The sequence below is a fragment of the Mauremys reevesii genome, linkage group 23 (assembly GCF_016161935.1).
Source record: "Mauremys reevesii isolate NIE-2019 linkage group 23, ASM1616193v1, whole genome shotgun sequence".
NCBI lineage: Eukaryota > Metazoa > Chordata > Testudines > Geoemydidae > Mauremys > Mauremys reevesii.
In genome coordinates, this window is record NC_052645.1 from 10316301 (window position 1) to 10341167 (window position 24867).

General features: G+C 47.7%; 1 long non-coding RNA gene across 1 annotated transcript in view; it reads right to left on the bottom strand.

Moving 5' to 3' along the window:
• Nucleotides 1-9830, bottom strand: part of LOC120389347 — an 85794-nt gene extending 75964 nt beyond the window's left edge. Inside the window, exon 1 of the long non-coding RNA XR_005590884.1 lies at nucleotides 9713-9830. This is a non-coding gene — a long non-coding RNA (uncharacterized LOC120389347). The remainder of the gene's footprint in view (nucleotides 1-9712) is intronic.
• Nucleotides 9831-24867: the final 15037 nt, after the last annotated feature.

The following is a 24867-nucleotide window of genomic DNA, read 5'->3' on the forward strand; positions in this document are numbered from 1 at the left end:
GCATCATCTCACCTTGCAGCCATAGGCAAGTCATGTAGGGGATGGGCTTAAAGACATCTTCTAGCTACCTACCTCTCCTTCCTTAGAGGTTTTTAAGGTCAGCCTTGACAAAGCCCTGTCTGGGATGATTTAGTTGGGAATTGGTCCTGCTTTCAGCAGGGGGTTGGACTAGATACCTCCTGAGGTCCCTTCCAACCCTGAGATTCTATGATTCTATGATTCTATACCTGTGCCTGCACCATTAGATGAATAAATCCCATCGTTTCTTTTCATGCTAAGCTACAGTAGAAAAATGGGGACATAATTGCAAGTACACGATGGCCACGGTGGCTCCTCAGAACTTCACAGTGACGGCAGGGATAGATCTTCCTTCTCCAAAAGCCCAGGCCACTGAGAATGGGGGTAGGAAAACAATCAACAGCGCAGTGTGCAAACCGACATATAGGGCTTATGAAACACAGTTGTGCTGTTCTGATTTCATCCAGCAGAGCGTAGCAGCAAACATATGTACTAGCCCATTCCATTATAGCAGAGGTTCTCAAACTGGGGGGTTGGGACCCCTCAGGGGGTTGCGAAGTTATTACCTGTGAGGTCATGAGCTGTCAGCCTCCACTCCAAACCCCACTTTGCCTCCAGCATTTATAATGGTGTTAAATATATAAAAGAGTGTTTTTAATGTATAAGGGGAGGAGGTCGCACTCAGAGGTTTGCTGTGTGAAAGGCGTCACCAGTACAAAAGTTTGAGGACCACTGCATTTCAGCATAGCAAATATGGGTTATCCATTCAGGCCAGTCTAGTTGCCAAGGGATTTTTTTTTTAACCCTCCCACAATATGTGAGACTGGTTTCTTAGCTAAGAAAACGTTATTAAAAAGAACTGGACCAACTCTGGTAAAAAGCAATGACCTTAAATGACAGAGGAAGAAAAGACTCAAAACTCAGAAATCATTTTGTGAAATGCAAAAGCCTGGATCAGACCTTTACAAGGCCTTGGATTCCATAGGGGTCCCCCATCCCTACCTCTCATTCCATCAGTCAGCCTGTACGGCAGCTTTCACCATCGGGCTGGAGAGCCTCCATGCCCCTGTAAGTTAGGGGAAGCGTCAGCAACCCTATTTTATAGCTGGCACACAAAGATTAAGGTCCATATTTAGGAATTTGCCTGGTTGTCAAAAGTGCTGAGCATCCAGTGACTCCCACAGAAGACAATGGGTGCTTAGCAATCGTTAAAACAATGCAGGCGCCTACAGACGGCTGTAGCGAAGGGGTTATCAAAGGGAGTTAATTGAATGGTTATTGGGCACAGTCACACACCCAAGGGACGTGGTAGCAGCAGGAGTAAAACCCACGTCTCTTAAGAACTAGGCCAGTGCCGTAGCCACAAGAATATCAGTAACTGGGGATGGATCTCACTTGATCCAAGCTAGTTTGCCCCCGCTCTGTTATGATGGACAGAATTCTAAACATCCCCTTTCGACCCTGTGGCCACAATCGCTACTTCCCAGAATGGATATAAAGAGCCTGGAGAGAGTCTGACCTGCTTGTGAGAAGACGCCAGAAGAGGGTAAAGGGAATAAGTTGATAGGGAGAGAGAAAAGGTCATAAGTTTGAAATGAGTGAAGGGATTAAGGAAAAAAAGGTAAAGGGAAGGCAGAGTATTACTGGAGAAGGTGAGAAATCACACATTGCCATTAAGGACACCTAGTTCAACAAACCTCAGCAGCACTTCGGATTGACAGGATCAGATATTCTGAGAGACTTGAAGAGCTAAAATTTACTGCTGACACCAAGCAAATTAAAAGACTAACTGGAACATCCGGGGACGAAGTCTTATCAATGACAGCACTGCTGAAGGTAGGAAAAGGAGATGAGACAAGGATCACGACAAGGTCAGGACAGTTTAAACATGAATATAAATTGTACCTTCCTCTGGGCTTCCCACTGCACTTCACAATCTCTCTTCTGTCTTTATTATACATTGCCCTGTGTCTATAGGTCATTGCTAAAGTGTCCGAGAGCCCCAGATTTTAAGCGCCCCAAAGTCTGGGTATGTTTGGACCTGGGGCTTTGGTTTGGTCCATAAAGATATGGGCCATTTGCAAAGTTCAGACCTAGTTCTGAGTGCAGGTTTCGACTGGAAGAGGACAGTGGCATATCATGGCAACAGGGGTGGGTCTTAATGTATATTTCAGGCGGGTAGTTAGGTGGCTAGGCTGGGCTGTAGGAAACTTGAGTGCAAGTCACTGCTTTGCCTGATTCAAAGCAGAGTTTTTCATCAAAGTCAAGTGGTAGAACAGGAATTTGATCCTGCGTCTCCCACCTCCAACATCACCTGGCTATAGTCTCACTCGCTCCTGTCTAGAACCAGAAAACCTTTTCATCAAAAGCAAAAAGTGTCTCAGCACAACATTTCCGCATTGATAAAATGGCAACGTTCCAAAAAGCTCTTGTTTCAATCACCCCGAATGTTCAGGAAGGGCTTGGATCTGGGGTTGGGGCTTGGGGCCGTCTCGATGTCTGTTTTTATAATATACCAACATCTGAGCAATCATTCCCCACACCCACCCTGATTAGCTATGCACTCCTCCTTCCCCTCACCTTATTCTGTTATTTCCTTCAACCACACACAACTTTAAATCATACCCTCTTATGCCGGGAACAGTCTCCCTCTACTTGCATGCTAGAAAGTTTCTCTCTTCTTTAGCCAAATATTAAAATTCACTTTTCTTACTTATCCTTCCGATGTTGATCTCCCTAAGAACCATCTACCAATACTCCTGGAGGAAGGCTATTCCCTACCATGGTTCCTTCACTACACTTACCCAGCACTCCTCACCATGAGCCAATGGGGGGCTGGAGAGGGGGAGCAGACCCTACATCTTTCCAGGATCCAGCCAAATAGTTCTGGTAGTGGGCACCTGAAATGCCTGCTGCTGCATTATCATCAGCAGCAGGCATCTCATATGTCCCTTGCCTCCTCCTGAGCCAGTTCCAGAGAACATGGGTACAACCCTTGCAACAGGACACAGACCCCTCCACTGGAATGCACCCCCACCCCACACACACAGGAAGGGGGTCTCAGCCCTGCTACTCTCCAAGCCCTGCTTCTCCTATGTGCAGAGTCCACCTCAATTCCTCTTTGTCCTGGCATCCCGGATCTGGGAACCAGAGATGAATCCAGCCCAAAAGCAAATTCTGCTGCTACTGGAATGGAGCAGAAAGAGGCTCCATGTGGCCTGGATTAGGGTTTAAATTAATGAAAGGGGCGGGCGAGGGACCAATCAGCTCGCTTCCTTCCCAAGCTAGCCAAATGAGTGGCTTGAGACTCTGAAGGAGCGGGGCACTCCCGTATCCACTCAGCATGTGCTCTTCTACCTTGTTCAACTGGCGTCGATCCACCCCTAAAACGTAGTCGCCCAAGCTACATTGCTCAGGGCCGTGAGAAACCTTGTGCCCCCAGCCACCATAGTTAGGCCGACCTAACTTCCACTGCAGAGGCAGCACAATCGATGGAAGAATGTTTCTGTTGCCCTAGTTACTGCCTCAGAGAGGTGGATATCCTGCATCAATGGGAAAAAAAACCAAAACCCCTTCTATCAATGTAAGAAGCATCAGCGCTAAAGCATTACAGGGCACAGCTGCAGCACTGTATCTGTGCCGCTGTAGCTATTCATGTCAACAGCCAGGGGCTGTTCCAACCGCCGTCGGTCCCATCAATTTTCCCACCTGTTGAGGCAGGTGGGCAGCATTTGCAAATCAATGCTACTCATAAACACGAGCGGGATGGAAGATTGGAGTTAGGCTGATGGTATGTGCAATATACCTCTCGCTATGCCAGACTTTCCATAGCTAACTTCCTTGCTGGCTCTGGGAGGATTGGAACTGAGATAGTGTCAGTCCTGGCTTCATCTCACAGATGATCAGAGCATTTGTTGGCTGATGTCTGATTTGCTCTGTGTTTATCTGGACTGAGACAGTAATGAAATTGCTTTCATTTGCACTAGGAGGCAGATGGTCTGCAAGTTGTTTCATGGTTTCAAGGACCCTTTCTTCCTTTTGCCTAGTAATTATACCCAGGAGGGTGCAAAAGAATTTCGAGTGCATATGACATGTGCTATTGTACATGACAATTCATATTATAAAGCGTATTTCATAACCCCTCTGGGAAAATAATGCTCAGTCTATATTTGTTTAAGTAGGGAAACAAGCTGAAGGGTTTTAAAAGCAAAATAGAGAATTCTGCCTGGTAAAATGGAGCAATGTGGAAAGACAGATGGATCCAAATCGGAAATTGGATCAGAATCTCCACTCCCACTCCATACTTCAGAGATGTTTGGAGAGCTAGAGCCAAGTGGTATAATGGATCAAACGGGAACACCTGATCTGAATGGGGAAGTTCTAATGCAGGTCTGGATCCTGATCCAAACTTCATAATTCAGGTCACTGGCTAATGTGTGTGTGTCCAACGGCCAAAGAGGCAGAGTTATCTAGTGATGAATGTTTAAGAGTCGGAGTCAGGAGTTCTGGGTTCTAATCCCAACCCTGGACAAGTCACTTCCCTCTCTGTGCCTCAGTTTCTCTATTTAATGGGGATAATAATACCACCTCACTTGAGATTTAATCAATTAGGGCTAGACTGTTACAGCCCTTGATCACACAGTTTCTTGGGACTGATCAGAGACAGTGGAGAAAACTCCAACAGGAACCAAGGACCAGCACAAACCTTCACCTCCTACCTTAAGTGCAAGGTCACTTCATTGTAAACACAGAGCAGCATGTGCATATTAAAAATGCAACACAAAACCAAAGCCCTACCAAAACACTGCACTGCACACACAGTTATCTCCCTGGAGGGTGGATGAGAGAGAATGAAACACGGGACAGATGTTTAGTCGTGTTGGAAGGTGCTCAGATAAGGGTGGGGTAAGAACCTAAATAGATTAGAATAGAACAGCGTGTGTTCATCCACTCCGCACCCGATTCCTGGAAACTCCCTCCCTAGCCCAGGTACTATTGTCAGCATCATGGTAGCACTAAGATATCGACAATGGCAACTGGGAGAGGGAGAAGGCTCCAGGCATCGGGGACAGTGTGGAAGAATGTCCTGAATGAGATCAGGTCCCCATCATGTTAGGGGCTGAAACTACACATTGTGGTGTGCCGTTGACTGGCCCTAGTCTCACCCCTCCCATTCACAGGCTGGAGCACTGTGGATTAAAGGATTAAACTACTGCACAAAAAAGAGACATACCATAGGGCTAGGTTTTCTCAAGGTATGGTGCCTACTGGCATTTTCAAAAGTGCCTAGGTGACCATCTAGGAGTTAGGTACACAGTGGAATGGTGCCAATTTGAAATGACAGAAGGCCACCACAGGGAACAATGCATTCTGTGCGAGATCCTTGCAGAGAACACATGGTGTCCGCTGGTGGGATAAAGGACCCAATGCTGATGTGTTCCAGGATATATCTACATTGCAATTGAGCATCCACATCTTGTCCACGTTGGGGGACTTGGGCTTGGACTACAGGGTGGCTTAATTGCAGTGTAGACATTCAGGCTTGGGCAGGAGTCTGTGTTTGGGGACCCTGTGAGGGAAGGGAGATCCCAGAGCTCAAGCCTGAATGTCTACACCACAATTAAACAGCCTCTTACCCTGAGGCCCACAAGCCTGAGTCGGCTGGCAGAGGCCAGCTGCGGTGTTTAGGTTCCATGCAGAAATAACCACAAAGGAGAACTAGCAGACTGTAGAGACAAGGATTCAAGAAGGAAGGCTTCTGTGGTATGGGCATGTTGTGCAGATGTTAAAAGCCCAGGTGTTTAGACGAAGGTGCTCAGATAAGGGTGGGGTAAGAACCTAAATAGATTAGAATAGAACAGCGTGTGTTCATCCACTCCGCACCTGATTCCTGGAAACTCCCTCCCTAGCCCAGGTACTATTGTCAGCATCATGGTAGCACTAAGATATCGACAATGGCAACTGGGAGAGGGAGAAGGCTCCAGGCATCGGGGACAGTGTGGAAGAATGTCCTGAATGAGATCAGGTCCCCATCATGTTAGGGGCTGAAACTACACATTGTGGTGTGCCGTTGACTGGCCCTAGTCTCACCCCTCCCATTCACAGGCTGGAGCACTGTGGATTAAAGGATTAAACTACTGCACAAAAAAGAGACATACCATAGGGCTAGGTTTTCTCAAGGTATGGTGCCTACTGGCATTTTCAAAAGTGCCTAGGTGACCATCTAGGAGTTAGGTACACAGTGGAATGGTGCCAATCTGAAATGACAGAAGGCCACCACAGGGAACAATGCATTCTGTGCGAGATCCTTGCAGAGAACACATGGTGTCCGCTGGTGGGATAAAGGACCCAATGCTGATGTGTTCCAGGATATATCTACATTGCAATTGAGCATCCACATCTTGTCCACGTTGGGGGACTTGGGCTTGGACTACAGGGTGGCTTAATTGCAGTGTAGACATTCAGGCTTGGGCAGGAGTCTGTGTTTGGGGACCCTGTGAGGGAAGGGAGATCCCAGAGCTCAAGCCTGAATGTCTACACCACAATTAAACAGCCTCTTACCCTGAGGCCCACAAGCCTGAGTCGGCTGGCAGAGGCCAGCTGCGGTGTTTAGGTTCCATGTAGAAATAACCACAAAGGAGAACTAGCAGACTGTAGAGACAAGGATTCAAGAAGGAAGGCTTCTGTGGTATGGGCATGTTGTGCAGATGTTAAAAACCCAGGTGTTTAGAGGAACCCTTGACTGGCTACCACTTGGTGGAAGGTGGAAAAGAGAAGGTCAATGAATGACACACACATACACATTGAGAAAGACGTCACTGCCATGGAAACAGACGATAACAGAACAAGAAATGTGTCATTAGGCAGAGGGAGGTGGAAACACCGGGTTTCCTCATGTGTCATAAAGCATGAGAGCATTTATTTTAATCTAATTACATTCTAGGCACGACGGCTGCCGAAGACTGGGTGCCTGGTTGGCTGGATCGAGTAGCAGCAGGACCATGAAAAGGTCAGGGTGGGCAGGATGATCCCAGGGGACTGATCCCAAGACCTGGCCAGACCAGCCAAGGGTACCAAGCCCTGCTGGTCTGCTTACAGACTGAGGCCAGGGAGGGCTGCTGAAAAGGACCCCAGCTGCCTCGGGGAATAACTCTTAGAGCTACACCCCAATACCAGGGCTGAGAAAGACCTGACTGTATACCCTGGAAGGGGGTCCAGCGTGTGTGCTGCCGAGAACCAGCAGCCGGTGTGTGTCTGTGTGTGCTTGCGAGAGGCAGGGACCACCCTGATGTAACACCAAAAAAGAAAAGCAAGATCACACTTAACCCAGAGAAAAAGGGCCATCCACAAGAGGTGCCCCCCCACACCACCGTGAAAGGAACTGTTTGCAGGCTCTATCAGCCAGAGAAAAGGGGGCACTCATGAGAGGCACATGCTGACCCCGTTACATCTCACCACAGAATCGCCATAATGCAAGAGTCCCCCCAGACACCATAGGGACCTGCCACAGGGTGCACTCACTGCTAGTGGCGCCTCCTGTTGGCCATCCTGGGGATTAGCACTGGCCAGGTATCGCACCCTCCCGGCAGCATCTCTCCTGCCATCCTCTCATCTTGCAGACCCCTCTCACTCCAGGAACTGCAGCTATTCTTCATGACTCCAGCCAGGTCACCGTACATGTGCCCCCCTTCCAGGGTATCACAGTCCCTCTTGGGAAATGGGCTCAGGCAGTCTTCCTGCTCACTGACCCACCAGTGCTCCTTCATCAGCGGCCGGTAGGGGGACCCAGGCTTCGGAGCCCTCTCGCAGCCAAGGTCTGACCTATCCTATACCTTGCTGCTTTCCCCCTGAGCTTTGCCTACCTCTCTGGTTCTCCCCTTCTCTGGGCATACCAAGCCACACTCTCTCCTCCCAGGGAGCAACTGTAGGGTCCTTCCCTGCAGCCCCAACTATGGTCAGCTTCCTGGTTTATATAAGCCCCAGCTGTTCCTGCCCAGATGAGTCTTTTCTAATTTGCTCCCTGTCTCCTTCTCCAGGTGCAGCCTGGGCAGTTAATTGGCTCACTTACCCATTGTAACCTTTCCAGGCTTTGTGTAGGGTGAAAAGGACCATTAAGCAGAATGAGGAAAGAGTACATCAGCACTAAAGTACATCTCAAACAAGCTTGACATGGTGCCCAGAGAGTTGGCTCCTAGTCAGGAAGCAAGGAACTCTGTATTGTGTAATCTCCTCGTCAGGAAGGCACCTTCATGGAGATTGGTGACACCACAATCCACAAGATCTCATATTTGATGGCAATCGGAATTAGGGAAAAATACAGTAACCAAGGAGTGAAGTTCTCCCCTGTGAAGTGAAGTATGTACAGGGTAAATTTTTCAAAAAATCCTAAGTGGCTTAGTCTCATTTTCAAAAGAGAGTTAGGCTGTTAGGCCCAGATCCTCAAAAGTATTTAGGTGCCGAACTCCTGCTGAAATCATAGACTCATAGAATATCAGGGTTGGAAGGGACCTCAGGAGGTATCTAGTCCAACCCCCTGCTCAAAGCAGGACCAATTTTCAGCTAAATCATCCCAGCCAGGGCTTTGTCAAGCCTGACCTTAAAAACCTCTAAGGAAGGAGATTCCACCACCTCCCTAGGGAACCCATTCCAGTGCGTCACCACCCTCCTAGTGAAAAAGGTTTTCCTAATATCCAACCTAAACCTCCCCCACTGCAACTTGAGACAATTACTCTTTGTTCTGTCATTTGCTACCACTGAGAACAGTCTAGATCCATCCTCTTTGGAACCCCCTTTCAGGTAGTTGAAAGCAGCTATCAAATCCCCCCTCATTCTTCTCTTCTGCAGGCTAAACAAGTAGAAACCATTTCTTGCCGGTACTACACTCATGGGAGGGACACGAGGGAGGGCACGTGATCCTCCATGTGACTCCTTCCCACCCCGCCCCTGGCCCGGGGCCCCACACTCTCTCCGTTCTCTCCGACATCCCCCTTACCTGTCTAAAATGATGCTTTGGGCCCTTGGTGCCACCTGTACTTCCAGGTGTCATTGAGGATCCAGCAGCACCCCAAATTGAAAACAATCACCCCATTTCCCCTTAACACCCAATCAGTGCCTCCCTTATGTCCAGACTAAGCTTCTGCCAGCTTGCCTTTATCTAAGGATTGCTCTCTGCCAGGCCCTAGGAAAGCAAAGATGCTGCACCATCTGGGTTTGATGGGAAAGAGGCATAGAACTGTGAGTGCCATGTACATCTTGAGAGAACTACAGCCCAAATTGCTTTATTATTTTCCTCAGCACGACATACAGGAGGGGCAATCGAAATCAGCCTGGCAGAACATGCATGAGAACTGTCTCTGGACAGATGAGCAATTGATGAAAATCACATGCTCTGATCACTTGGGACCAACTCCTGTTCCCATTGAGATCAAAAGGAGCTTTGCTATTGAGTTCGATGAGAACAGGCTCTGACATTTGGAGAGGAAAGAACAAATCCACTCAAGCAAGGGCTGTGTTGCTTATACCACAGGTATCAAAGGCTGCTGACTCGTGTGAGAAAGTCAGCAGACACCTGATCTTTGTCCAATGCAAGGGAGAACTCATCAATCAATCAATGAGGCTGGAACAGTCTCTGTGCCAGACCCAACTCATAAATCCATCTGCAAAGGATCAAGGAAATATGAAGGCTCCAGATTACCTTGAAGTCCTCAGTCCCGTGGTTAGAATGCTCCCCTTGGTAGATGTTCATAGTCCAGAGGCTGGAGCAGGAAGGAGGCAAAATGGAGATGTTTCCAGGCCAGGGCCTTTTAGCTTCTGCAAGTGCCCAGTAAAGAGAAATCTGTTCTTATTGTGAAAGATGGTGTTTGGAGTCACATAGGCAAGTCACATGTCCATCACCCCCACCCCTCTTCTAGTTAGAACAGTCACAAAAAGTCCATTCAGTGTAGACAGGCGTTTTCCAGGGTCCATTGTGAGCTAAGTGTTCCTTAAATGGCCATTCGACTTGATTTGTCCCTTCATGCGCTGGCTAAATACCTTGTGGATGTTACCACAGGAGCAAACATGTAGTAACCAGAGCTAATAATCATAACTTCAGATACCAAGATGAATATACATGCTTAGAAATACTGCAGCATAATCATAAGTACCAGCTGTTTCACGTACATGGCTATTCCCAAAAGAGATTCTGAAACAATCACACCACGTGCCTGAGACCCTATGTGCCAGCACCTGGAGTTTTGTCTGTTATGTAACAACAGAGATGGAGCCAGTGACATGACTCCGTTTAGCCTAAAAGGGCCAGGTTAATTTTTAGCTGTTTGGGGGTGACTGCACCTTTAGTCAGTGAGGGGATACTGGCTGGCTCACAATCAGGTTAATGGACTTCAGTGTTCCTTTGCAGGTAACTTTTTAATGTTCAGAAACCTGCTATGTGCTGAGCTGGCTTAAAGCATAACCCAGGTTTTTAGGTTTGCAAATCTGTGAACTTCTGCCTCTTTGAGATTTTATTAATTCATAGAAGATTAGGGTTGGAAGGGACCTCAGAAAGTCATCTAGTCCAACCCCTGCTCAAAGCAGGACCAATCCCCAGACAGATTTTTACCCCAGTTCCTTAAATGGCCCCCTCAAGGATTGAGCTCACAACCCTGGGTTTAGCAGGCCAATGCTCAAACCACTGAGCTATCCCTCAGTAATAATAATTAATTATTATTTTTGCTGGTCGTAATGTGGGAGGGTATTCTCTCCACCCTCTGCTAGGTGTCTTGTAACACTCTTCTGAACACCAGTTGGAAGGAATTCTTTTTCAGTAAGTGTGAACTGATTCTTTTCTCTTAGAAGGCATGTAATTTTTTTCAGGTTCACGCTGATTAACACAGAAAACAATTAGGACTGTTAAACTTTCTTCAAATTCCACAGAAAATTAAGTTCAGCTATATTTTCCAGTATAGTGATGCAATGGGTGTTTGTATATGTTTAACTACTCACTTTCCCCCCCAAATATGTAGTATTTCAGTCTGTTTATATGGACTATGGGAGTTGGGTTAGGAGCCATTTCAGCATACGTCTGACTTATTAAAAGACAAATTTTAAGTAGAACTGTATCCTAAACTGCGTTATGATATTGTACCCAAACACTGCATTTCAATGGGAGCTTCAATTTCCTTTATAGGAACGGAACAGACTCCTTACCACAAAAGTGGTCCATAGACATGCAAATAGTCCCATTGTCTTCAGTGGGATTGATCAAATGATTAGGTGTTTACAGGATTAGGTTCCAAGTTTGTAAATTGTTCTAGATGAAACTGACAATGCCTGAGCTGTTAGATCGAAAGGAGCGTCATTCAAATAAAGGTGGGCAGATGTGTGATAAGACTTAGCTCTGTTGCTAAGAAGAGGGGAATAATCTCTTCCCTCGATCTGCTGGCAATGCTCCTGCTAATGCAGCCCAATATGCCGTTAGTCTTCTTGGCAACAAGAGCACACTGTTGACTCATATCCAGCTTCTCATCCACTGTAACCCCTAGGTCCTTTTCTGCAGAGCTGCTGCTTAGCCAGTCGGTCCCCAACCTTTAGCGATGCATGGGATTCTTCCGTCCTAAGTGCAGGACTCTGCACTTGTCCTTGTTGAACCTCATCAGGTTTCTTTTGGCCCAATCCTTCAATTTGTCTAGGTCCCTCTGGACCCTACCTTCTTATGAGCGTATCTACCTCTCCCCCCAGTTTAGTGTCATCCGCGAACATCCCATCATCCAGATCATTAATAAAGATGTTGAACAAAACCGGCCCCAGCACCGACCCCTGGGGCACTCTGCTTGATACCGGCTGCCAACAAGACATTGAGCCGTTGTATTTCTAGTCACAAATACAGCTGGTTGAAATTTTCTCTCTCTCTTTTTTCCCACTGAAAAAGGAAGGGCTGTAGGTGAGTGATGACATCCCACCTCATTAGAATTATCCTGCTTACAAAAAAACAAATGCTGATTTTAAGTATGAAATGACCAAGTGCCTGGGGCAAGAAGAGGGTATCTGTTGGGCCTGTTTCATTGCCCCAGAAAAAAATCTACTGGCAAAAGGACCAATGCAATCAGCTTGAGAGTTTAAATCACACTCTAATCCAAATGACCCAGGTGCCAGCAAATGGATTACAATGTATGAGAGATGCCGAAGAATAAAGACATTTGATCCAATGAAGATCAACTGCTGCAAAATCTATCTGTGTGAAACTTAACATTGCTGGTGCAGACTGTCCCAGAGCCAGAGCCAGGGAAGATGATAGAAAAGTGGCTAGATCCTCTGCTGGTATAAATCTACATCATTCCAGTGACTTCAATGAATCTATGCCGGCCTGTAACAGCTGAGGATGCAGCTTATGTTCTGCAGTCGATGCAAATTCTACTTTCCTATAGGAACAGGGAAAACGTAGGCTTTACAACAGCTTGCCATTGTTTTGTTTTGTGTTCTCTTGGGGTCCAATCCTGTACTTCTGGGGTCAAATGGAGCAGGAGCAAACCCTTTCAAGCACCAAATCCCCTGAGAGGTACTGAGCATACAGCCTTCAGCATCTCTCAGGATGTTGCTCCATGCATTTGTGGTCAAGCTTGCTCCAAAGGAAGTCAGTGATGCTTTAAACAAGGACCCTACAGAGCTTTCCTGGGCAGTAGCTTGCCAAGCCAGAGTGGTTCATGAGTCACAAGAAGTTAATACAACTGCCCTGCGTCACAGAGCACCTTTCATCCAAAAGATCCCAAGGGGCTTTGCAAATGCTCATAAATACTGTCTAACTGCATGCACAAGAATTACTATTCCCACCATGCAGATGCAGCAACGTCTGGGGTGAAACCCAGCACCTGTTTTTTGTTGCAGGATATTTATTTTAAGTGTCTTTTATTATATATTATACAGTTAGATTTCAAGAAACCACGGTCTTGATATATGCTATGTAACATAACATGGATTGCAAAAAAGATAACCGTTAGGTCAGGTCTACACTATACACTCACTTTGGTGTAACTACATCATGCAGCAGTGTGAAAAATCCACACCCCGTGTGACATAGTTATACTGATCTTAACCCACTGCGTAGACAGCGCTATGTCAATGTGAAAGCTTCTCCTGTCAATAGAGTTACCATCTCTTGCAGAGGTGGAGTTATTAAGCCAATGGGAGAGCTGTCTCCCATCCAGTGGTGGCTCCAGGCACCAGCGCTCCAAGTGCATGCCTGGGGCGGCAAGCCGCGGGGGGTGCTGGTCCCTGCGAGGGCGGCAGTTAGGCAGCCTTCGGCAGCTTGCCTGCGGGAGGTCCGCCGGTCCCATGGATTCGGCGGCGGGTACGCCGAAGCCACGGGACCGGCCAACCTCCCGCAGGCAAGCCGCCGAATCCGCGGGCCCCGAGACCTTCCGCAGGCACACCGCCAAAGGCTGCCTTCCTGCCATGCTTGGGGCAGCAAAAAAGCTAGAACCACCCCTGCTGCCATCCGCTTAGAGCATTTTCACCAGAAGCGCTACACTGGTGCCAATGAAAGTTTGTAGTGCAGACCTGCCCTCAGATATCAAAATAGAACAAAGATCAACTCTGTGGGGAGAAGGGAAACTACTACCAAACGGTCAAATAAAAGTACCTAGCAATTCTGTTAGCACCTCCCATCCGAGAATCTGAAAATGCGTCACAGACAACCTGCAATGTAAACTTGGATAAATCGGTTCCCTTCTCTGTGTCTCCTTCAACTGCTTGTCTGTCTTGTATACAGGGCCGGTGCAACCGTTTAGGTGACCTAGGCGGTCGCCTAGGGCACTAGGATTTGGGGGGCGCCATTTTCTTCGGCAGCGACCGCGGTGGCCGGATCTTCGGCCGCCCTGGTCACCGCCGGCATTTAGGCGGAGGCAGCTGGGGCAGGGAAGCGCGGGGAGGGCCGCCTGCAGGTAAGGTGGGGGGGACACGCAGGGGAACTCCCCACCCCAGCTCACCCCTGCCCCGCCTCCTCCCCGAGCACACCGTGGCCGCTTCACTTCTCCCGCCTCCCAGGCTTGCGGCACCTAAGCTGATTGGCGCCGCAAGCCTGGGAGGCGGGAGAAGTGAAGCAGCCACGGCGTGCTTGGGGTGCTCATGCTCGTGTGCGGAGCGGGGTGAGCTGGGGTTGGGGTGCCTCAGGGCAGAGGGTGGGGTGGGGAACTGCCAGGGGGCACCTGAGGGTGGAGGGGGGGAGCTGCCACGGGGGGGGGCGCCTCAGGGTGGGGGCGTGGGGGGTGGTGCCGCAAGGTGGAAGTTTCACCTAGGGTGCGAAACATCCTTGCACCTGCCCTACTTGTATATTTACATTTTGCTCTGTTCAGGGCAGGGACTGTCTCACTATGTACAGCACCAAGCACAGTGGTGCCCTGATCTTCCCTGGGCCCTCCAGGGTGCTACTGGGATAGGAATAATAATGAATTGTGCCTCACTGTAGTAAGAGGAGGCCCTGAAACACAAACCCTTGTATCAGAGGCCTGGTATGAGGCCTAAGGCCTGAACTAAAGTAATGGTCAAGACTTTGGTAACATAAAGCAAAGTTAAGCTGTGAGCCAGAGGCAGGCCCTGCTCACAGGAGCTAGCAAGGAAAGGGCTGATGCTGCAGAAAGAGACATAACTAAAAGGAACTGGACACTGGATATCAGAACAGTCGGATACTGGCACATTCCACACAGAAAACAAGGAACAAGCTGACCCAAAGACAGGGCCAAAAGGGTAATATGATGGATAGAGTTGTTTTGTTCAAACCAATATGTACAAGGTGAGAGGCGGCGACTTACTGCGTAGAGGGGTTGCCCCTCAATACATCAGGAGTGAGGTGTAACTTGTTCATACCTGTGTATAAGATGCATCCCTGGGGCGGTGTCTTTGTCTGGCCTAGGGAGCAGTGGAAAGTCCCGTCACTGACTGAGCCAGTCCGTTGTCTGGCAGCGCATATGTACTAGCTAGAAGCACCTTGGATATCTGATTCGGGGAGCTGGAGACTGTGTTTCTCTTCAACAATAAACCTGGCCCAGGTGCCTTTGTACCTTACTAGAGTCTGTGGTCATTGGGGATTCTCTCGGGGTCTGCTGTGCCAGCGACCTACAGAGCCGGGGCAGCACACAGAGGGAACACACCCACACAGCCGACTGTTATCAACATTGAACAGAGCCGAGCACCACACCGGGCGTGTCCGACGACACTCACAAGCCCACTGCAAGCTGGCTCAGGATCCTTATCCCCGCTTTGCAGATGGGGAAACTGAATACAAAGGGTAAAAGCAACTTGTTCAAGGTTATAGAGAGTCTGCGGTAGAACTGGGGATCAAAGCCAGCAGCGCTGACTCCCAGTCAAGTGATTAACCATGAAGATATTTGGAACTGCTCGTAGAATGTGTTCTGCACCTCGACTTTGGGCCTGACCTGTAGAAGCTGCCTGCTACTAGCTCATGAAGTTAGCTCTTTAGCTCAAATACCAGATCCTATGATTTGGTGCTGAAGTTTCAAATCCTGCAGATGCCCTGCAGTGGGCTTGATTACATATGCTTCTACCAATCCCTTTACATCGTACTGTAGAAGCATGCTTCATGCAGCAGCTGTTTGACAACACTCAGCCACCACCCTACAGAGTAGCAGGAGAGATGAACAGCACATCGGTATGATAATGCAGACCCCAGAAATGCTAGAGCTGGACATGAATACAACGGGACGGCTGGAAACAAGGTTACGTGCCAGTCAAAGAGCCGCCAATGGATTTTGCACTGAATCCAAATCTAAACTCAAGACACTTTTTGTTTTCTGTTTCAGCTCTGTTGTATTGATCTCAAAGGCCAAAAGTGTTGGAAGTGTTTATAAACTCTGTTGCTGTCTAACACTAAAGCAGTGATGTTTAGGTTTGGGTTCATGTATGGGTGTGTATATATTTAAACAGAGGCCTTGGTTCACTTGATTCCGTGGCAAACAAAAGCACTCAATCTAAAGTTGATTGATTAAACACAAGAAAGAACAAGAAATTAAAACAAGCATTTATACTGAAACTGGAACTGAGTGATTATGCAAAACAAGCTTAATTAATTTGCCTCCTTTTGGAGGCAAAATATCAGAGTCTCTTTTGTCTACGCAACAACCTTTGATGAAAAGGAAAGGGTTAATTTTACTCCTGGTTCTGATGTCAGAAGGGTATTTACTTCTGTTTCTAACAGACAAACAGACTCAAGGTGGAGGAGAGACAAGGTGGGGGAAATACGGCTTTTGCTGATTTTTCAGAACACCGGACAGTGGGTCGGTGATGGATGGTGGCTTGGCTGGCAGATCAGCCATGGTATCTGTTGCTTGGGCCCTGTTTCACATTCTGGTGAGGGATGTCATCTGGTTGAGTCTAGTTCTCCTTAGACAGGGAGGGTTGTGGCCATCTCATCTCGCTGTGCTGATGTCGTGCAGTGGATTTGATGAAAAGCGGAGTGAGTGAGAGATATAGGAGGAAGGAAAAGAGGGGAGGGGACAGAAAAGGTTCTTACATGCCTCTGCGGCACTTGCAATTAGATGTCCCCTTGATGGGCCGAGGACTGGATGTCATGATGGTGTTCAGGACTCAGTGAAAAACAAAATTCCTTGAACAAGAACATAAGAGCAGCCATAATGGGTCAGACCAAAAGTCCATCTAGCCCAGTATCCTGTCTTCCGACAGTGGCCAGTGCCAGGTGCTTCAGAAGGAATGAACAGAACAGGTAATCACCAAGCGATCCATCGCCTAACATCCTAACAGCCTTCCTCTCGGGAAGAAAGTCTTTTATTCTGGTTTGCTCCTTCTGTCTTGGAATCAGGGAAAGTGAGACTAGACAAACTGGGATGCCAGGTGGGATGGGAGAAGAGAACGACAAGATGATTTTTTCAAAGTATCTTTTTAAGAATCCCAGAAAGAAAAAAGGCGGGTAACTGACATAGCTCATCCCCTTGTTATTTGTCCATCAGTTAGGTCTAATATCGGATACAAATGTTGGTTCATTTATTTCGGGCTCCACATCTTTTGTTTTTACTAAGCATGATTTCAACAGTCCTTGACCCATATCATCAGATGCTTTTTCTTTGGACTAATCCAGTTTCTCTTTCTGGTTCCCTTGCACTGGTTCATAACAGTCATTACTGAAAACAACGGGACCTATTTTCCATGATTATTTTCAAAGCAAGCAAAAAGTTATAGGTTACTGTGACATCTTATGAATTTGAACATACTTTTTTATGTTTGAGGTAAATTTTTAGACCCAGTAATCCAATCTCTGTAACAGAATGTGCCCCTGCATTCACACCCTACACAATATTGTAATAATCTTTCTACAAAGTATGCCTTGAAAGGTATCATTTGAATAATCATGACAGCAGCTCAAGGGAAGTGATTATTCCCCTCTAGTCGGCACTGGTGAGGCCACACCTGGAGTATGGTGTCCAGTTTTGGTCCCCCGACTACGGAAGGGATGTGGACAAATTGGAAAGAGTCCAGGGGGGGCAATGAAAATGATTAAGGGGCTGGAGCACATGACTTATGAGGAGAGGCTGAGGGAACTGGGATTATTTAGTCTGCAGAAGAGAAGAATGAGGGGGGATTTGATAGCTGCTTTCAACTACCTGAAGGGGGTTCCAACAAGGATGGAGCTCGGCTGTTCTCAGTGGTGGCAGATGACAGAACAAGGAGCAATGGTCTCAAGTTGCAGTGGGGGAGGTCTAGGTTGGATATTAGGAAACACTGTTTCACTAGGAGGGTGGTGAAGCACTGGAATGGGTTACCTGGGGTGGTGGTGGAATCTCCTTCCTTAGAGGTTTTTGAGGCCTGTCTTGACAAAGCCCTGTCTGGGATGATTTAGTTGGGTTTGGTCCTGCTTTGAGCAGAGGGTTGGACTAGATACCTCCTGAGGTCCCTTCCAACCCTCATCTTCTATGATTTAGTCAGGGCCCAGGTGAGCCATGTAAAAGGAGCTGCATAGGAAGAGGCAGGCAGTTGCTGCCTGCAACTGGAGGAATGTGGACGGTGTTCCTGGCTGGCTGAGGATGCTACAGGACCATGGACAGACCAGTTGCTGGCAGGAACCAGGGGAGCAAGTAGGAGCTCCTAGATAGCTGCTGGGACTGAATACAAGACTTCAGCCCTATGGAAAGGGTGAAGCATTCAGTAAGGTGTGGGGGCCATGGGGAAGTGGCCCAGGGCAATCTAGCAGCATAGTGAAGAGTTAAAGGGGACACACTGGCATGTCACTGCTATTCACAAGGTCCCTGGGCTGGGACCCAGAGTTGTGGGTGCGCCTGCGTCCCACCACTGGCCACAATGTAGTGGCCTGAACATTGAACTGTGATACATCCCCAGAAGACGAACTGAATTATTAGTGTCCCAACTGGAGAGTTAGGGCCAGAATGGCCCAGAGTGGGTGAAACCATTGCTTCCAGGGAGGAAGCCCTGGGGGCACAGCTCGATACCAAGGCTGGGACTGTTTAAACACTGCAGACTGAGACTTTACCATAGAACACTGCTTGCATCCGAAGAAGTGGGTATTCACCCACGAAAGCCCATGCTGCAAAACGTCTGTTAGTCTATAAGGTGCCACAGGATTCTTTGCTGCTACCATAGAACTGTTTATCCTGGAAGGGTTTTTGTTGTTGTTGAAAGCCTGCAAACTGTGTGTGTGACATGGGCTGGAGGACTGAGTCACCGAAACCACCTGAGAAACCACCAACAGGGGTCACGTCAGACTGAGAGAGGAGCTGACGGACACCAAGCCAGGGGGTCCTCGTGAGAGGTGGCTGCCACTCAATTACAGTCTCAGTGTCTTCGTTCCAATACAGCTTTTCCAGCTTCCAAAGAGGATGCAGCAAAGTGTGAGACAGCTATAGCCTCCATCAATAGGTCACTCACTGGAGAAATACAAATGGGTGACTCTGTGTTAATTACCAAGGGCTGCGTTTTGATTGATACCGGCTTCCAAACATTTCCTTTGTTCTTGTGGTTGTGCGGCTGAGCCTCCTCAGTCACGTTGCTCTCTTAAGACTATTACTTTGGATGCAATTGGAACTGCTGAGGCTTGGGAAATTCTGCTTGCCAAGTGCTGTTATTTAAAAAATAATAATTGTAAGCTTAAAAGGAGCTTAAAGAAAACAATGGGGAGAACAAAAGGAGAAGATAATTAGAGCTGGGAGGCATTTGAAACCCTGTTGTCAGGGCCTGTTTATAGATCTTACTTCTCCTCCTAAACGCAGGGGGAACAGGAGTTCTTGTTACAGACCTTGGTTTGTCCTGCCCAGTATTATTTAAGTTAGTTGCATCACATTAACACCCTATGTCCCCCAACCAGACTTGACATTGGACAAAGTCACTTAGTTCTGTTCCACCCACAGTGTCGTAACCATTTTGATTAGGGGGTGTGGATTATGCGGATATAGTTAAATCTTCTTCTAAAGTACTTCCTCACACAACACTCAACTCATTGCCGGGGATGCTGTGAAGGCCAAAAGTATAACTGGGTTTAAAAAAAATAAAAAAAATCATGGAGAACAGGGCCATCAATGGCTAGTAGCCAAGATGGCTAGAGTCACAACCCCATGCTCTGGGTGTCCCTGAGCCGAGGTGCGACTGACTGTTCAGGAGATGGGTTACACATGTAAATATAAGCACTAATAAACTCTAGTTCTTAATTAGCAATTTGCACCAGCAGATCTCAAAGCTCTTTACAAAGGAGGTTGGTATCATTATCCCCATTTCACAGTTGGGGAAATTCAGTCACAGAGGGGGTGGGAGGAAGTGACTTGCCCCGTGTCACCCAGAGGCAGGACTAGAACCCAGATTTTCTAAGTTTGCCTTTGAGCCATTAGGCCACACTGCCTCTTAATAGGCCTCCACTCCCTCTGCTAGGACGGGTTGAAAAATTTTGGTCAAGAGTGTTTTTCAACAGATAGCTGGGTTTTTGACTAAAGGTTTTCTGTGGAAAGTGTCTGCTTTCAGAGAAAACATTCTGATTCTTTTTTCATCAAAAAGCTAGACACCCAAAAAATGAAATATTTTGATTGCAAAATGCTGCCGCGGTGCCTCATGGGAGTCGTTGGTCAAGTACCTCCTACTGAGCGCTCCCCTTCACCTTTAGGTCCAGACTTCATCTCCCAGGATGCACCACTGCATGGCTGTGACTGCCATGATGCACCACCTCTTCTTGCCAAGAGTGTGGTGCATTGTGGGAAATGTAGTGCAAGTAGGCAGCCTAGCCTATAAAAGAAAATAGGAGCATGAAGTACCATAGGCACCGACTCTGTGGGTGCTCCAGTGCATCTTGGTCCCTCCTATTCACTGCCTATGGCATATAACAGTCTAGTCTCCTGAGGGCTGTGATATTTCAGTCTAATTTTGGTTGTTGGGTGTAGTGTGCTGGGTGGTGGTGGTGGCCCGTGATATACAGGAGGTCAGATTGGATGATCTGGTGGTTCCTTCTGGCCTCAAACTAACTCTATGTGTATGTACAATGCCTAACACAATGGGAACTGGATCTCACCTAGGTCTTGTAGGTGCTGTTTTATCATAATTAATAACCTGGTGATGGCGTGAATTTGGTCAGGACCTTCTCTTGCTCATATAAGGGACATTTCAGCAGGAGGGAGACAATATCATCAGTCGCCCAGTCGACTTTAACTATGCAGTTTTTTTAATTGCCATTATTATTAGGAGAATGGTCCTCCCAGTAAGGATTTGCTTGCATTGGCTATCAGCATCCTGCTTGATTTGAGAGGAGATCTCAGAGGTGCAATACGTTTTCCGCACCCCCTTACTCTGCTCCGAGCTAACATGCAACTAAATATTACTGCAATATTTTACAAATTGTGTTCAGCTTTTAATGATTTGCCATAACATGCTTGATTAAAAACCTGCCTGAGTTCTAAACCTAATGAACCTTAAACTTTCACATTAGATACATTAATTATGGAGGTCCCAGTGGCATCCCAACATAGGAAAGTTATCTGGCTTCATTAATATGAAAATGAGGGGTTGCCATAAGAACGAAACTAAATTAAAAAAAATGATAAATAAGAAGACTCTATTGCTAAGTCTATTGCATCTCTGAATTAAGTTGCTGTCTTTTGTTTTTCGTATTTTAATTAATCATGCATTTGCAATGTAGCAACATCCCCCAAGTCATCTCTTGAGATGGTGATCGTGCCAGGGACTCATAGGTAGAGCCCTGCGTGGATACAAAAATTTGGAGCCGCATCTGATCCTCAAAAATTGTAAACAAGACAACCGCCCCACGGATGCAGATACCACAGCTATAAAGCGGGTATCTGCAGAGTTGCAGGGCTCTACCCATAAGAAACTGTGGAAATACCCAATGCCTTATGACATTGGCTTTTAGATAAGTATGGTACAAAAATATAGATAGATGGAAATACATGGTGATGGATACGATAGGCTATATTTTGAACCCAGGGTTTGTACTCTGTTTGATATGTTTATTTTTATTCATTAGACAACACTAGAAGGTGCCTAACGGTGTCTTTACAAGGTATTAAAATTCACACTAACACATGCTGTCAATAGATATAATCCAAGAGATTGCCCCCACTTGCCTGTCTGAGGAAAAACTCTGTCTGGCTCGAAAGCTCATCTCTCTCACGGACAGAAATCAGGCCAATAAAAAAATATTCCCTCCCCCACCTGGTCTGCCTATAACCCAGCCAGAATTGCAAGGTCCTCAGCCATTCTTCCACCTTGTTTCCAAACGGCAGAGGAAAGAATCCTCCATGCCCTTGAATCATTTATCTTGACATAATACCACCGTCCATGCAAATCCTCTTCCCCAGAGCAGAGCTTTTTACCTCTCAATGCAAAGATCCAGTGGAGATGTGGCATGGGGCTGCCGTGGAAACACATTCACTAAAGCGGAGGAGGGGATGGTTACATTGCAATAGGGGTCATGGTTGCATCAATCACACCTTGAGATCTAGCCGCCCGCTAACCCCCACAAAAATGAGCTATTCTATTAAATGAGCTAGCTCTTCTACTGGTTTAAATGGAGCTACACCGGTTTATACCATCTGGCCTAGGGTGACCAAATGTCCTGATTTTATAGGGACAGTCCTAATATTTGGGGCTTTTTCTTATATGGGCTCCTATTACCCCCCCACCCCATCCTAATTTTTCACACTTGCTGTCTGGTCACTAGGGAGACCGTCCCGATATTTAGGTGTTTGTCCTGCATCCTGACTGATCTTTGCTTGGGACGCAATTTGTCCTGATATTTTGCTCCGCCAGCAGCACTCACTTGGTTTTTTTTTTGGCCCAAACTGTTTAAAAACAAGCACACACACATACACACACACACACGGATGCTCATTTATGGATAACAAATGGCAGTGGGTGCTTAGAATCCAATTATGTGTTCATTATGCCACGTTCCGTAGGAAATAGATTACAAATTCTGCTGCAGCCAAGCAAAAGACTGTTAATTAGCTAATTATTGCCCAGCAATACATTCGGAAACCTCGCTCCGTACCCTGAACTTTCGCTCCATATTTCATGCATTTTCTGCATTGAGAAGCAGCGGCATAATAGCAGACGCATTGATCTCAGGCTCTGCCTTTCATCGGAGCTCAACAGATGCCCATTTGCCAGGCTAATCTTCTGAAGACGGAGGCGTCTGCTGCCTCACCTTTAGCTCCTAAGCCTCCTTCACGCCTTGCCAGCCTGTTTACTCTTAGTTTGCCGTAGACAGAGAAAGGGAATGCAATTTACATTCCTTCTTTTCCTCCTGCCCGGTGCTCTGACCCCCTTGAATTGACTTCATGCCCGCCAACACAACTCCCTGTACATTTTGCTATGATTTCTCTCAGGCCCTGTTACTCTGGGATGCTGCATTTCTCCTGTAAGGAGAATGAGCATCCTCTGCTCTTAATGAAGTCAATGGACCAGACCCATCGCTAGGGTAAGTCTCCTGGTTCCATTGTACAGAACTACCCTGATTTATACCAGTAAAAAGTACTCCGCTCCGTGAAGCATCAGACCCGAATTTCTAGTCATTTGTAATTCCCTCGCAGGGCCGGTGGCAAGAAAGTTTCGCGCCCTAGGCGAAACTTCCACCTTGCGCCCTCCCCCGTCCCCAAACCCCCACCCTGAGCCCCCCTCTCCGCCCTCAGGCACCCCCCCGTGCCAGCTCGCCCCTACTCCACGCACGAGCACCCCGAGCACGCCATGGCTGCTTCACTTCTCCCGCCTCCCAGGCTTGCGGTGCCTAAGCTGATTGGCGCCGCAAGCCTGGGAGGCGGGAGAAGTGAAGCAGCCACGGCGTGCTCGGGGAGGAGGCGGGGCAGGGGTGAGCTGGGGCAGGGAGTTCCCCTGTGTGCTGCCCCCCACTTACTTGCTACAGGCGGCCCTCCCCGCGCTCCCCTGCCCCAGCTCCCTGCGCCTAAATGCCGGCGGCAACGGGGGCGGCCGAAGATCCGGCTGCTGTGGTCGCTGCCAAAGAAAATGCCGCCCCCCAAATGCTAGCTCCCTAGGCGACCGCCTAAGTCGCCTAAATGGTTGCACCGGCCCTGTTCCCTCACTTTTATTTTTCACTCCTGCTTTTAGTTGATGTCATTCCTCCCATTCTGGTCCAAACCCTCAGTTAGTATAAACTGCTACAGCTGCATGGACTTCAGGGGAGCTATGACAGCTGAGGGTCTGGTTTTTTTGCATCATCCTCTCATCACGTTATGAGTCCACCTTAGGGCAATTAAACTACATGGGCCAGATCCTCAGCCTGGCATAATTCTGTTGAGTTCAATGAGGCTACAGCAGTTTACACCAGCTGGGCAACTGGACCAGGGTCTTCGATGGAGCTGTACTGATTTACATTAGATGAGATCTGATCTACGTGAATGAGCATCCTCTGCTCTTAATTTTTTACTCTAAAAAAATACATTGAAACATGAAATGATCTTAAAATGAAGGTCTCATGTTAAACCAGTTCCTATTCGCATAGAGATCTGGCCAAGACTGGCAGGAGTTTTCCCTACCCTGCTTTCAAGGACCCAGGGCTCAGAGCCAGTGGCATCTCAGTTTTGGGTTTGTTTGGGGTGTTCTCACATCAAACTTTGCCTGCTCTCAAGGGTGTGAATCTCCATGAAATTGCAGCGATTCTGCCGTAATTACAAGCAAAATGTTTGCTGCTCTCTGACGGCCGTTGAAAAAGTCAAATAACTTTGCGCAAATAAAATCAATTTGGGGGCAGAAGGATAAAGAGGCAGTTCCTTGAAGTCACAGAGCTTAAGGTGAAATTCACCCTTAAAGCAGCAGGCCAGATGCTAAGCTCAGGTGCTACTGTAACCCATGTGCCCAATAGGGAGAGATCTCTTTAAGAGACCCACTGGCGGGAGATAGGAGCGAGTTGTGTCCGGGTTATTGTTGCTAGGCAGATTTAGCACTCCACATCCAGAAGCTTCTGGAATTGGGTGTGGCAGTTTTGGGTCTGCTCCACTAGGTTGCTGGGGTCAGATCCCTGAGGACGAGCAATCAGGGCAGGTGCTTGGCAGGGGGCCATGTGCCAGACATGCCAAACCTGTGGGAAAAAAATGCAGAAATTGGGCTTGGTTTTGGCTTAATTGGCTTGTGAGTTGCTTGTTGCTGGTTTTTGGCTTGTAGCTTGTTGCTGCTTTTTTTTGATCAGCTCTCGGCAAGCAGGGGCAAGGGTGGGAGGGTGCACAGCGGGCCCACCACAGTCCCAGACTGCATGCCGGGGGTGGGGGTCTAGTCACAGAGTTGAATGTGGGGAGGTTGACCCTGTGCAATCCTTGCTGAAAAATCGGATAATAGAAAGGACAGCAAAGGGTACAAGGGGAAGTGACGGGCCCAAGGTACCAC